Source organism: Echinops telfairi, unplaced genomic scaffold, assembly GCF_000313985.2.
Source record: "Echinops telfairi isolate 266 unplaced genomic scaffold, ASM31398v2 ScPeMD7_14;HRSCAF=57, whole genome shotgun sequence".
Classification (NCBI taxonomy): Eukaryota; Metazoa; Chordata; class Mammalia; order Afrosoricida; family Tenrecidae; genus Echinops; species Echinops telfairi.
The window spans coordinates 1,196,029-1,208,652 of record NW_022103911.1 but is presented as its reverse complement, the minus strand read 5'-3'; positions in this window follow the sequence as shown (position 1 = coordinate 1,208,652).

Here is a 12,624-nt window from a genome sequence, read left to right as displayed (position 1 = left end):
GGGGCATCTGTCTGACAATAGCAGACGATGTTTCCTGGAGCTGAAGAGAATGAGTTGGTACTTGCACAGTATAGAGAGTCATCTCTCCAGATGCATGACCAGACAATAAACAGGCACTTTTCCTTTAACCATTGCTATAAATCTTGGTTGTGATCATTATATGACATCAAGAATTTTGAAGTGTATTTCTTCTCTCCACATAGAATATTTTTAATGTTTGTGTAGATGGGGGTCTCTCTCACACACACACACACACACACAAAATGGGCTTCCTAAAAACCACATTCCCTGCTGTGGAGCCAGACTGATGCATAGCGGCCCTCTAGGTCAGAGGGCAACTGCCCTTATGCAGTTCTGAGACTGTAACTCTTTATAGGAGTAGAAAGCCTCATCTTTCTCCCAGGGAGTGACTGGTGGCTTCGAACTGCTGATATTTCAGTTAGCAGTCCAATATGTTACCACTACACCTCTGCATACCTTAGGGGTGGCCCTTACCCTCCCCCCCCCACCCACCCACCACATACACACAACTGCTGCTTTCAACATCAAACTCAGTAATGCCCCCAACAATGTCGGCTCACTGACCCACTCCGAATCTCCACTTTGGAAATTTGAGTAAGATCAATTCCTTCTAAGCAGCTGTGAAAGAAGACAGCAGAGCTTCCGTTCTGAACCAGGAAAGCAAAACAAAATCTCTCCCATGAGGGAAGGGAGGTTACTTTGGGGAGGAGTGGGGGAGGTGCTGCCTGGGGGCACCGTGAGCAACTGCTCCCACCAAACCCTCTGCCGTGCAGCTGACGACATGCATTTCCTGCTTTGAGAAACGCCTGCCCTGATGTCTCTGCTTTGTGATAATTCACAGTTATTTTATACTTAGAATTTGCTGTTTCTTCTTATACATCAATACAATGCTGCTGTAAAAAAGGAAGAAGGGGAGGAAGAACGATCACGTATAGAAGTCATTCGATTCTGGAATAAAAGTATGGTATAGCACAGCCCACGGTCTGCATAGAGGGTAAATGTGGTCGATTTCAGGATCAGACCAACTCCCTCTTAGCTCCACCATAACAAGTCAACCTGCAATTAAGCTCGGCTCTGACTGTCTCCCAGCACTTCCCCACCCTGCTTTGTAAAAGAGAAATTCTTGTAGAGGTTGTGTCCAGACACGCACGAGGCAGAGTGACAACGGGGCTTGGAGAGCTTCCCAGAGGTGGTTTAAGAGTGATTATATAACATGTTAAGTCTGTGTGCCTTGTTCAGGCCTAACTGAACCTCTGCCAAAATAACGAATTGCCAGTCCTTTCCCACTGACCCAAATAAAGACATAATAAATAAATTACAGTTCTAAAGCATGCTCCAAAAACACAAAACAAAACCCCCAAACCTTGTGCTTCAAATGACATCACAGCCCATGTGGGAATCCACACATTCGCCGGAGGGAGGGACGCTGACTTGTATCTTGCTAAGTCATACCACCTGTTGAGAGAGGGGAAGGGGGAAAAGAAATAGATGTAGTAAAATAAAAGAACCCTCAACGACAAACGAATGTTTTTGTTTTTTGGTTTTTTTTGGTCCACTGGTTTGGGTCCGAAGAAGAAAACAAGGAATTTTAATAAGCCAACATGTTTGGAGGAAGCCATGAAAATGGGCACGTGTCCATGTGCCCAAAGGCCTAATGAGAAGCAAGCAATAGACCTGAAAGAGATTTAATACATTCCTTCCTTCCCTTCCGATTCCCTTTATGTCTGGTTTTTATAGAACTCTGGTTTTATGGGGAAACTCAGTGTTTGCACTGGGCAGATGCTTGGCTTCTCCTTGGCAGTGTTTCCCAATTAATGGGAGACGTTGGGTGTCCTTGTCTGGGCGGGAATGGAGTTTTCTGGGCTGTGGGTGGAGGGTGCTAGGAGCTACGGGAAGAACAGCATGTACTGGAGGCGTCTCTAGGTGACTGGCATCCCTTCTCCAATCCATATCCAGGGCCGTTGCTTTGGTAACCAGGAGTCAGTTGTCGTGAGAATATTTACCCCACTGATGTTGCCAGCACTCTCAATCGTGGCTTTATAGGGGTGTGGCGGGGCTGGGGGTGGGGAGAGGAGGGGAATAGGGGCTTGCTTCTAAAGGGCAGACCCTGGGCCATTGGGTGGAAGTTCCCAGGACATGAGTTTCAGTTTACCTTAAGGGGGTACTTTTGGGGTTTCAACCCCAGCTTTGCCACTAGTAAGGTTTCTGCCTCTCTGAGTTGTGTGGGTGGACTGAGGTAGTACCCTGCCTCAGAAGTGCTACGCTGCATAGATTTGGGAGCTACCATTCACATCACAGTCTCTGTAAATATAACCCCTGGAATGACGGCGCACACCTCACACAATAGACCTAGTGGCCCGAAATGGCACCAAGTGGGCACCCAATAAAGGGCAGCTCCTATTAAGAACACGAGGTATTAACCACCCCATCATGGGGGGAACTTGTATTGATAAAAGATAGTGGCTTATCAGGGTTGCCGTGGATACCAGAGGGACAGGGTGGAATCTGGTCTCCTAAGCATCTTTCCAACTGTAATTTTGTAATTCTTTATTCTATCATGACTCCTGCTTCTATCTTTTTTTTTAATCACCACATACATGTCATCAGCTCATTCTCCCTCTTCCCTTTCCCATTAAACTGTCTGCCCTTGAGCAAAGCAAAGGCAAGTTCTCACTTGTCCTCCCCTTCAGTTCTATATAAATCAGGACCATTTGTTTTCGCCAGAACATCACTTCCCCGAGACCGGGGCTGGCTTTGGTGGCTTGTGAGAGGACCTGACTTTGAGCATCTCGTTTGACACTCTCTGAGTTCCGTCACCTGCTCGCGACGTGATCCTGTGGGGAACCAAGGGCATTTGTAATGATCAGGTTTTGATAGAAACTTTCAGGAGTGGTGATTACAAGAATGATTTACTCACTCACCCAATAGCTCTCTCACTCACTCACCTAACTCCCCCTGCAACCGTTAGGACCTATGGCCACAGTAACACCATCAAGTCTAAGGCAGGCAAGGTCCCTACCTGCAGGGAGCCTACCTTCCCGAGGTGGAGAAGACAGAGATGAAATTATAAACTAACCAAAATAGATTTCAAACACTAACTGCTTCGAACTATAACAACGGGTCCTTGCTTTTAGCCTAGGAGCTTAGAGAAGTCAAAGATGAAAAGTTTGAAGCCTCCAGGCCTGACGTCAGGAGAGAAACCACAACGAGAATCGTCAAGGTGCCAGAGAAATAGGATGCTACCGAGGGGAGGAAGGCTTTCAATGTGGCAGTGCAAACAGAGTGTGAGCTGCCAAGCTTGTAAATGGGCTGATCACTGGAACATGGGTTAGGATTTCTGCCTCTAGTTCTAATTTCTCAGCAATACTAAGGGTACCTAAGGTCACTGGTGGCACAGTGGTTATGTGCTTTTGCTGCAAACCTAAAGGTCAGTGGTTAGACCCCACCAGCAGATCCCAGGCGAGCGCTGGGTCTGTAATGATTTACATCCTAGCAAGCCCGGGGGCAGTTGTGCTCTGTGAGTTGGAAGGGACCGAGCAGCAATGGGCTGGCTGTCTTTACAGGTTTACTAAGGTGCTACTTTAGACATGATAGGAATGTGACAAGTATTTGTTCTATTTGTTGATTTAAATTCACCCAAGTATAACAGACTTGGGGTCTGGAGAGGTATTTGTATAGGTATTTGTCCATGGACGGCAGATCTATAGGGGGCTATTGCTTCCCTTCTTTCCCATCTCTCCGCAAGTCTCTACAAAAAACAGACCATGGGCTGGGCAAGAAGGGTGTGTGTGTGTGTGTGTGTGTGTGTATGTGTGTGTGTGAAATAGGTCAGTATATATGGGGTGAAATAAGGTAGGTCCACAGATGGAAGTATTTTCTGGGGTCGACAGAAATGTGGACAATCAATCTTCTGATAAAGGAACCTCAGTTTGGAGAGCCTGGAAATGGCACGCTGAAATGCTCTGAGGAAGAACCAAGTGTCAATATGTCAATCAATCAGACAGCGACGAGCGCATGCGCAGTGGCAGGCAGAGCTAGAAGCTGATGGGGAAGCTTTCTTTCCCTTTCCAGACAGGAATAGTCTTTAGATCCCAGTTCCCGGGGATCCCACGGAGGAAGAATTTTTAGTGCACTTGCAAGGAGAGGACTGTCTGCATTTGCCAATGTAATTCTTCTTCCGTTTGGCAACTCTACCTCTCTAGTCAACTCGAGGGAACGATTATCCAATGAAATTCCCTTGCTCAAGATTTCTGGCTCATAGCAACGCTAGGATGACCATTTCTGACTTGCTATCCTACTCTCTCTTAGGCAGAGGATGTGCTAATCAGCCAGTCGACCCACATACCGACCCTTGGCATCTGCATTCTGTTAGGATTCTAGTTTAGACATCAGCCTGTGTGACGTTTCTTAGTGTGAAATGGCGCCCCCTGCAGCTGGAATAAAGGCCGAGTCCCACACTATGGTTCCTAAAGTCAGCATGACTTACCTACCCAGCTCCGCCTTCACCTGATGACTTTTGAGGGCCTAAATCTGGTTTCTTTCATGTGCGTGCAATGTAGGTCTAGATCTGGGTATTGTTTCTTAAAGAGGTCTTCCTGGGGTGTCCAGGAGTGACTATTTCTAGTTTGCCTCTCTCAAATCTGACCACCAAGGAGCCCTGTTGGCACAGTGATTACAGGTTGGGTTGCTAACCTCGAAGTCAGCAGTTCAAAACCGCCATTCACTTTAAAGGAGAGAGACATGGCTTTCTAATCCCAGAAAGGTTACAGTCTCCACAACCCACAGGGGCTGAGAGGGCTGCGATGAGTCAGAATTGACTCAGTGGTAGCGAGCTTGGTTACTCTTCCCACCTAGATTTTATCCGATGAGGCTTTGTTCTCCCCTCAGGAGGTACAGTCTCAGAAACTCTCAGGGGCGATTCGACCCTGTCTTATCGAGTCACTATGCGTCGGAATCGACTCGGTGGCTGTGAGTTTGGTTTGGTTTGGTTTGGTTTTCGAGAGCCACTTGTCTTTTCTCATGTGCTCTTGCCAGACAGACGCCGCATCCGGAGACTTTGTTGAGTCGCCCAGCTTGATTCCCAGGTGTCACCTTTAGGATGACAAGGTGCAAGTTTTGAAAACACAATAGTGGAACCACTACATTGCCATGCTTTCCGGAGACCCCCGGGGCCCTGAAATGGTACGGGTATTGTTGTTTGTTGATAGGGAGCTAGTTCCCACTGGGGAGGGCCCCATGTGTGCTGGGTGCCCTGGAACTGCAAACAATCAAGGGCTGCACACCTGCTCTACCCAGGGGCTCTTTGGAGATGATAACAGGTGTTCTCATCTCACGGAAGGTCCATGGGAGAGGCTGGGTTAACCGAAGCTAAACCATGCGGATTTGTGTTGCCATGGCGGTTGTGTGGTTGGATTGCTCCCCGGTTTATTTTGATCTTGTGACTGTGGAGTTCCCCAAAGTATGCTACATGATGAAGCTCTTCCCCAAGTGACTTGAACCTCATTAAAGAAGATTCAATTTGTTAAGAAGCAGTTCTCTGGCCTCGAGTTCAAACCCACCCGCTGACCCGCCAGACACGAGGCTGGCTACTCCCCTCAAGATTTACAGTCTCCGAAACCCAGTGTTTTTGTTAGGTGACATCTGTAGGGACCTTATGCAGAATGAGCCTGCCCAGTCTCACAACCGCCTCGCTTGTGAGCCCATGGTTGCAGCCGCTGTGTCAATCCATCTGCAGGCCCTTCCTCTCCTTCGCTGACCCTCTCCCATAGAAGTGGACCCTAGACAGGGTCACTGGGAGTCGGGATCACGTGGCAGTGGCATGCGTCACATTCCAAGGAAGATACGCTGAGCACCATGGTTTTCCAGCTTTTCCCAAGCGAGAAAGCCACACTAGGCCTGGCAGCAGGTTGTCGTGGCAGGTAGGGCAGCCGATGCGAGCGAAGGGAAGACTCAGGATACAGGGCTCGGAGGCCATGAGGGTGCAGGATCCGAGACAGAAAGAAAGACAGAAGGCTGGTCACTCACCACTCGGTCCCTTGCACCAAGCGTCCAACCCAGCGGCCATCTGCGGTGTGAGTCGTGCGCCCTGCAGAACGCCCGAGCCAGGAGGACTGACAGACACTTGGGGAGTGGTGTTCATGTAAATTTTTAGCAAAAAACCCACAACACTACGGAAAAGGCCCCCTCATCCTTCATTAATTACCAAACCAAATAGTGCCCTGCAGCGAGAGGGCTGGGGGCTGCCCCCTCCCCGTGGGTTTCTCCCATTATGATGGCCGGCTGGGCTGGATCTACGCCCACCAGGCGCTGAATGAAATGAAGAGCAGGACATTTTGCTTAAAACGGCATTGTCCACCATGTGATAGCTTTGTGTGCTAGGGAGAGGGGAGCTCATCACGGGCTGTGTTTCCATTTCTACCCCCATACAAAGAAACGCCGGACACATTTCCCACAGTAAGTCGCCGCAGCATTTGGCCGTGTCAATCAAGGCAGAAACTAAAGAGGAAAATTCAAAGGAAAACAAAGGCAACGGCTGTCCTCCCCGAAGGAGGTTTCCATGTGTACAATATAAGCTGCCCAACTCTTGACCTTTCTTGAAATCCGATTAGTGGAACTTTGTAGGGCATTTTCCAACCAACACCCACGCCCTGGACGGACGGACAGACGGACGGACGTTTGCTCCACGCACACGTTGTCTGTCACATGTGTGTGAAAAGCAGGGGCCGACCCTGAAGGGCACCGATTTCAAAACCAGGCAAAGGGGGAGCCGCAAGCTGTCCCCACGACTGCTCTCCTCTAGAGACCAAATCAGGTCGGCGCTGTCAGTCCTCCAGGCCGAGGTTCTGCACACCGACGTTCAGACGAGTTAATTTTTATTTATTTGTTGACTCTCCAGCGGTGGGGTTACAGAAGTCTTGAAAAGCCTGCGCATGAAAACCGCTGATGCAGCCCATCCGCCGCATTGAAAGCATTCCTGCCCAGCCCGGCTGTACCTGGCCGGCCAGCTGCACGCCCTCCGCCGGCTCCATTTCCTGAACGCATTAACGGGCTTATAAAGTCTCGCTGGATGTTTGCTTCAGCACGTCCTGAGCGCCAGCCCGAGCAGCAGGACTCAATTAACTCTCTCTCTCTCTCTCTGTCCCTCCCTCCCTCCCTCGCTCGCTCTCTCCAGGCCATCAGGCCCAGGTTGAGCACAGTGGACCAGACACAGCACTGACTCCCTCCCTTTCCTGCGTGAAGCTGGTGTGTGTGTGTGTGTGTGTACCTTTCTTGGGTGCTGTTTCCTCACGCATAATGGAGACAGGGTGTGAAGGGACGCTATGCAGAGGATTATTTTTTTTTAATTCTTTTAGGAAAATACACCCTGAACCATTCTAACCCAAATCCCATGCCCGGGATTTGAAAACCCATCCTGTGCCCAAACAAAATAAAACCCATAACGAAGACCAAACCGTTGCTGTCAAGTCTGTTCTGACTCATGCCCCCCCACCCCCACCCCGCTGAGTGTGCAAAGCAGAAAGGCTTCATGAAATGGTCAACTCTGAACAGCAAATCACCACACATTTTTCAGAACGGCGAACTTTTTGACCACTAGTCAGCTGTGAGTGTGGTGGCTTAGTCAGGGAGGCGCTGGGCTGCTAACCACAAGAGGGTCGACAGTTTGAAACCAGAGGGGGAGAGATGAAGCTTTCCACTCCGAAACCACAGGGGCAGTTCTACCCTGTCTGACCGGGTCGCTCTGAGTCAGAGACTCTACCCAATGACAGTGACTGGGTTCGGTTTTGATACCAGCTGCAGGAGCCCCAGCGGCAGAGTGGATTCGGAGTTGGGGTCCCAACTTCACGGCCATCCTTTCAAAACTACCCTCCACTCTTCGGGGAGAAAGGTGGGCTTTCTGAACTCCTAATGATTTAAAATCGGGCCACCATCAGGGCAGTTCTACACTCTTATACAGTTACCTTATTTCAATTTATAACAATCTCTATATGTTGTAATGCTACTCCCATGTTAACAAAAGAGGAAATTAGGAGACAGCTATTACACAACTTTTTCGAGGTCAGAAAGATGGTAAGTTGGTGGGTTAGCACTGGAACCGGGCACTGAAAGCTACTGGTGTTGGCGGTTAGGCGGTGAACTGCTAACTACAAGTGCAGCAGTTCAATCCCACCGGCTGCAAAGATGCTCCTGTAAAGAGTTCCAGCCTCAGAAACCGTGCGGAGATTCTAGATGAGTTAGAATGGACTGATGGCCATGGGTTTGGTTTGGTTTGGATTTGGGTTAGTGGTTAGAAGACTGGCTGTGGGTTTGCCAGCCTTGCTTTCTACTTGCAAGCCATATGGCTCGCGGTAATTACAGAATCTCTCTGTGATGTAGTGGTTATGGGATGAGCTGCTAATAGCAAGGTCAGCAGTTCAAAACTACCAGCAGCTACCAGCAGGAGTGTGATGGTGCTTTCGACTCCGTCAACACGAGCTGTTAATAGCAAGGTCAGCAGTTCAAAACTACCAGCAGCTACCAGCAGGAGAGTGACGGTGCTTTCGACTCTGTCAACACCGTCCCAGAAACTCACAGGTGTCGTTTCCACTGTCCCCCAGGGCACTGAGTCAGTGAGTCAGGAGGCTGGTTTTGTGTCTCAGGGCCCATATCCTAAAATGGGAACCCACAGTAGCATTTACTTCTTGGGGGTGCTTTGAAGCTTAAAAGTGCAATGCACTTTATCTGGTACACACGGAGCGCACGGTAAGTGTCGGCTGTTGCTCTTTTGTTACTCTGGGCACATTTCTATCAATCTGGACAAAAACAGCAAACCGGGCCGTTAGCTGGCTCTGCGAGAGGTGAGGTGCGGGTTTTACTAAAAGTCTCATTCAATAAATGCAAACGGTGTCATAAATCGTTGCCGGGCTTGTTATTCTTGTCATCGAGAAGGCAAAGGAAACAGTAGGGGAACTTCTATTCTTGACTGCACTCTGACGAAAAAGAACGTGGTGGCTATTGTGTAACTTCCAGGAATGACCGTGTCATCCTGGGGTCGATCAAAATGAGGAACGGGACTCGAGGCTGGCGTGCGTCCTGGACTTTGGACAAACAGGCATCATCGGGACATTCAGATAAACTGAAGGAATGCTCCGCCCCCGCCCCCGCCGCCCAGCCCCGGCCAGGAATATGATTCACAAGCAAAGGAAATGCTGGGGGGGGGAGAGACTGCTTAGAAGGAGCCCCAGGGGGACGGCGTGGGGTGGGAGAGGCGGGGGACAGGGCTCTCGGTACAGATCAGGCCCGGTCACGCTGTGCGTCGTCGTCATTTCCTTGCCCCTCCCGGTGCCTTGTGCGTTTCAGGGTAAGCGATGCACGCCGAGGCAAGGCGTTCCGCCGGCTTCCCCTCAGCACATGGGGGTGGGGGGTGGGGTGTTCTTGGTATCTGCTTTGCTGTCTACTAACTTTCTAGACCAGGAGACAAGTTCTCAGAGGCGAAGGCTGGGCTGCCCAGGTGGAGGTGCCACCATCTTTACTGCTGTGGGCTGGGAACCGGGCCCCCCAATCTATCTGATTCCCCCTCCCCAGCCTGGTGCCCACTCACATGCCCAGGGCCCACGCTGGCTCTCTTCCCCCAAAGGATGTCATGCACGCCAGCTGCCTTGTCTCCAGACAAGCTCCTGATGGCATCCCGAGTCTGTACACAGAAGGCACTCCGCGAAGTGCTGTGACTGACTAGACGCCACGATGAACGAGCCAACGACGGACTCGATCCTGGTGGCACTCCGCTGAGAGCTTCACACTTCCAGAGGGGCGCCTCGTTTTCATGTGGGGGTCAGACTCCTTTAAGAAGGCCTTACACACCCACAAAGATAAGACCTCCCTCACCAGTCCCAAGCCCGCTGATCACTGCTTCCTTTTCTGCTGGGCAGGTTTCCTGCGCCCAGCTTCCTTTAAGGATGCCTGTCGAGCTCTCTCCCGATCATCCGGAACGTTTAGTTGTCCCGTTTCCTCTGCAATTTCACTCACGCAGTGGTCTGGTCCTAGGGGTGGTTGCTCAGACAGAATCTCTGCCGTCAAGGGTGGGCCCGGCTAGTTGTGAGGCTTTCTCTGGGCATTCTTACAAGAAGCAGGGGGTCTAAATACTACAAGGGGGAGTCAGACCTCAAAGGATTCCAGTGAGTCTTTGCCACAAAATCCCAAATTAGGTGTGATACTCAGGGTTAGATACATTCTTAGAAAGTCAGGGCACACTGGGATATTAGCGCCTGGGGCAGTTACATAATCTCCCATCAACTTGCGAAGGGGTGGAGTCTAGCCTGCCAATCAGGTTACAGCTTGATGACCTCATTCGGAGGCACCATGGAGACCAATAGCTCACTGGAGGCCAGATAGACAAGAGATTTTCTGTGAGACATTTCTGTTTACAAGCCACATGGAGCTAGGCTGATGGTAGCCCTGGAGTTAGAGGAGCCACGTGGAGACCCACACCAGCGCTGAGCTGCTTCCACCACCACTGGATCCACAGACTTTCCACCCACTGGTCTGTGATCTTCCTGCATTCGCCATCATTGCATGGCCGGGTGAGTCTAAAGAGGAAATTATGGACTACTATCAACATATGGGCTAATGTTGGACTTATGGACTTGATCTGGAATGTTTTCTTAATATACAATTACCCTTTATATAAAGCTCTCTCTTATACACATGAGTGTCTGTGAATTGGTTTCTCAAATCTACCTGGACTAACATAGTGGCCTTAACTAATGGTTTAAACATAATCCAAAATTCAAGGCAAGCATCTAAGGACAGACCTAGGGGAGTGTTCATGAAAGTTGAGCCAGGCTAGCACAGAAGATCTAGATGGGGGCTCAGCCACGGAGAGGCTTTAATTAAAGACTGGAAAACCCATCGTTAGGGAATAGCAAGCAGGAATTCTGTCCTTTTGAAAGAAACAGAAATCAATCATTGCTAGGATACCGAGGTCAACATAAGGAGCTAGGAGTACTCAGGGTCCCATTGTGCACGGAGACATGGGGACATCAGTTAGAGGGGTCATAAAGCGGAGACAGTTACAGGAGTAGAAGCACAATAGTGCATTACATCACAGGACTTAGGTCAAGATTTACTATGTTACTTACATCAGGCTTTGGGTGCAATGCCATTATTTTATACTTACCTTCATGTAAGCTATCTATTATTTTGCTAATGGACATTACACATCTTAAACATATCCACATTGATTTATTGGTAGTATTAAAACACGTTTCTTGGAAATCTGTTAGAGATACAGCACTGTGTTGAGTGGTATGCAGTTTCAAAACAGGAAAATGGATGCTATCTTCCTCCGCCAGGGAGAGACAGACCAACTTGGATGAAAGCTCACATGAAATAGTAAAATAACAAGGCAAGTGCCAATATAGCAAGTGCCGAGATGAATGCTATAGATGGCACAGGAGGTTGTGGAAAGGAGAGGTCAGTGAAGGTTTGGCAGAGTGAGTGACAATTTCCTGGAGTGATGGGTCTTGGCCAGCTGCGAAGGATCCAGAGCAGCAGAGAAGGGGAGCAGGTGCTGTGGACCAGGGCAGCCAGCACAAGGACCTGGAAGTGGCGGAAATGCGGACTCACCAGGAGCAGTGAAAGATGAGGCTGCTTGTTGCAGAAGGGATCATGCTGGACCCTCACATTAAAACAGGAAAACCACTGCCATTGAATGGAGTCCAACCCATCCCACCACTATGGAGTCCATGCTGACTGGTAGTGCCCCTAAATAGGGTTTTTGAGACTAAACCTTAGGGGAGCCGACGGCCTCATCTTTCTCCTTTGAAGCAGCTGGTGGGTTTAACTGCTGACCTTGGGGCTATTGGCCCAGCAAAGTCTCCTTGTACTGGACCATACCTGGGCATTAAATAACAAAAAGCACAGAGGAATCGATGCATTTGAATTATGGTGATGAAGAATATTGGAAGTACCATGGCTTGACAGGAGAATAAGCAAATTGGCATTGAAAGATGAACAGTCAGAATGCTCATTGGAAGCGAAGATGGCAAGCCTTAATCTCACATACTTCAGACATGTTATCAGGGAAGACCAGTCCTTGGAGAAGGACTTTATGTCTGGTAAAGTGGAAGCTCAATGGAAAAAGATGAAGGGCCTCAAAGAGACAGATCAACAACGTGCGTGGGTCCCACAAGGTCCTCCAGCAGAACAATTGCGAGGATGGCGCAGGCCTGGGTAGTGTGCTGTTCTCTCGTGCACTGGCCACTACGAGTTGGAATTGACTTGATGGCGTAACAGCAACGACAAGGAAGGAGCTCGTGTGGATTACTAGGCAGTGGCCAGGTGACTCAGGCCTGAGGAACTGAACGCTCCTTGGATGTAGTGGGTCTCACTGGAGATGGATGAAAGACAGGTGAAACGGTTGTGCTAGGGTGTTTGGGGGAAACCCAGAAACTAGGAGATTATGGGACAGACCAAGCATGGATGATGAAACCATGATTTGAGCTGGTCGCAAGTGGACAACAAGAATGAAAGGTGGACCCCAGAGACACAGTGTGGGAATTGCACCCGATCTGATCCCGCCACACTGAGGCAAAGCACTGGGGGAGTGCAGCGGAACAGCAGGGGAGG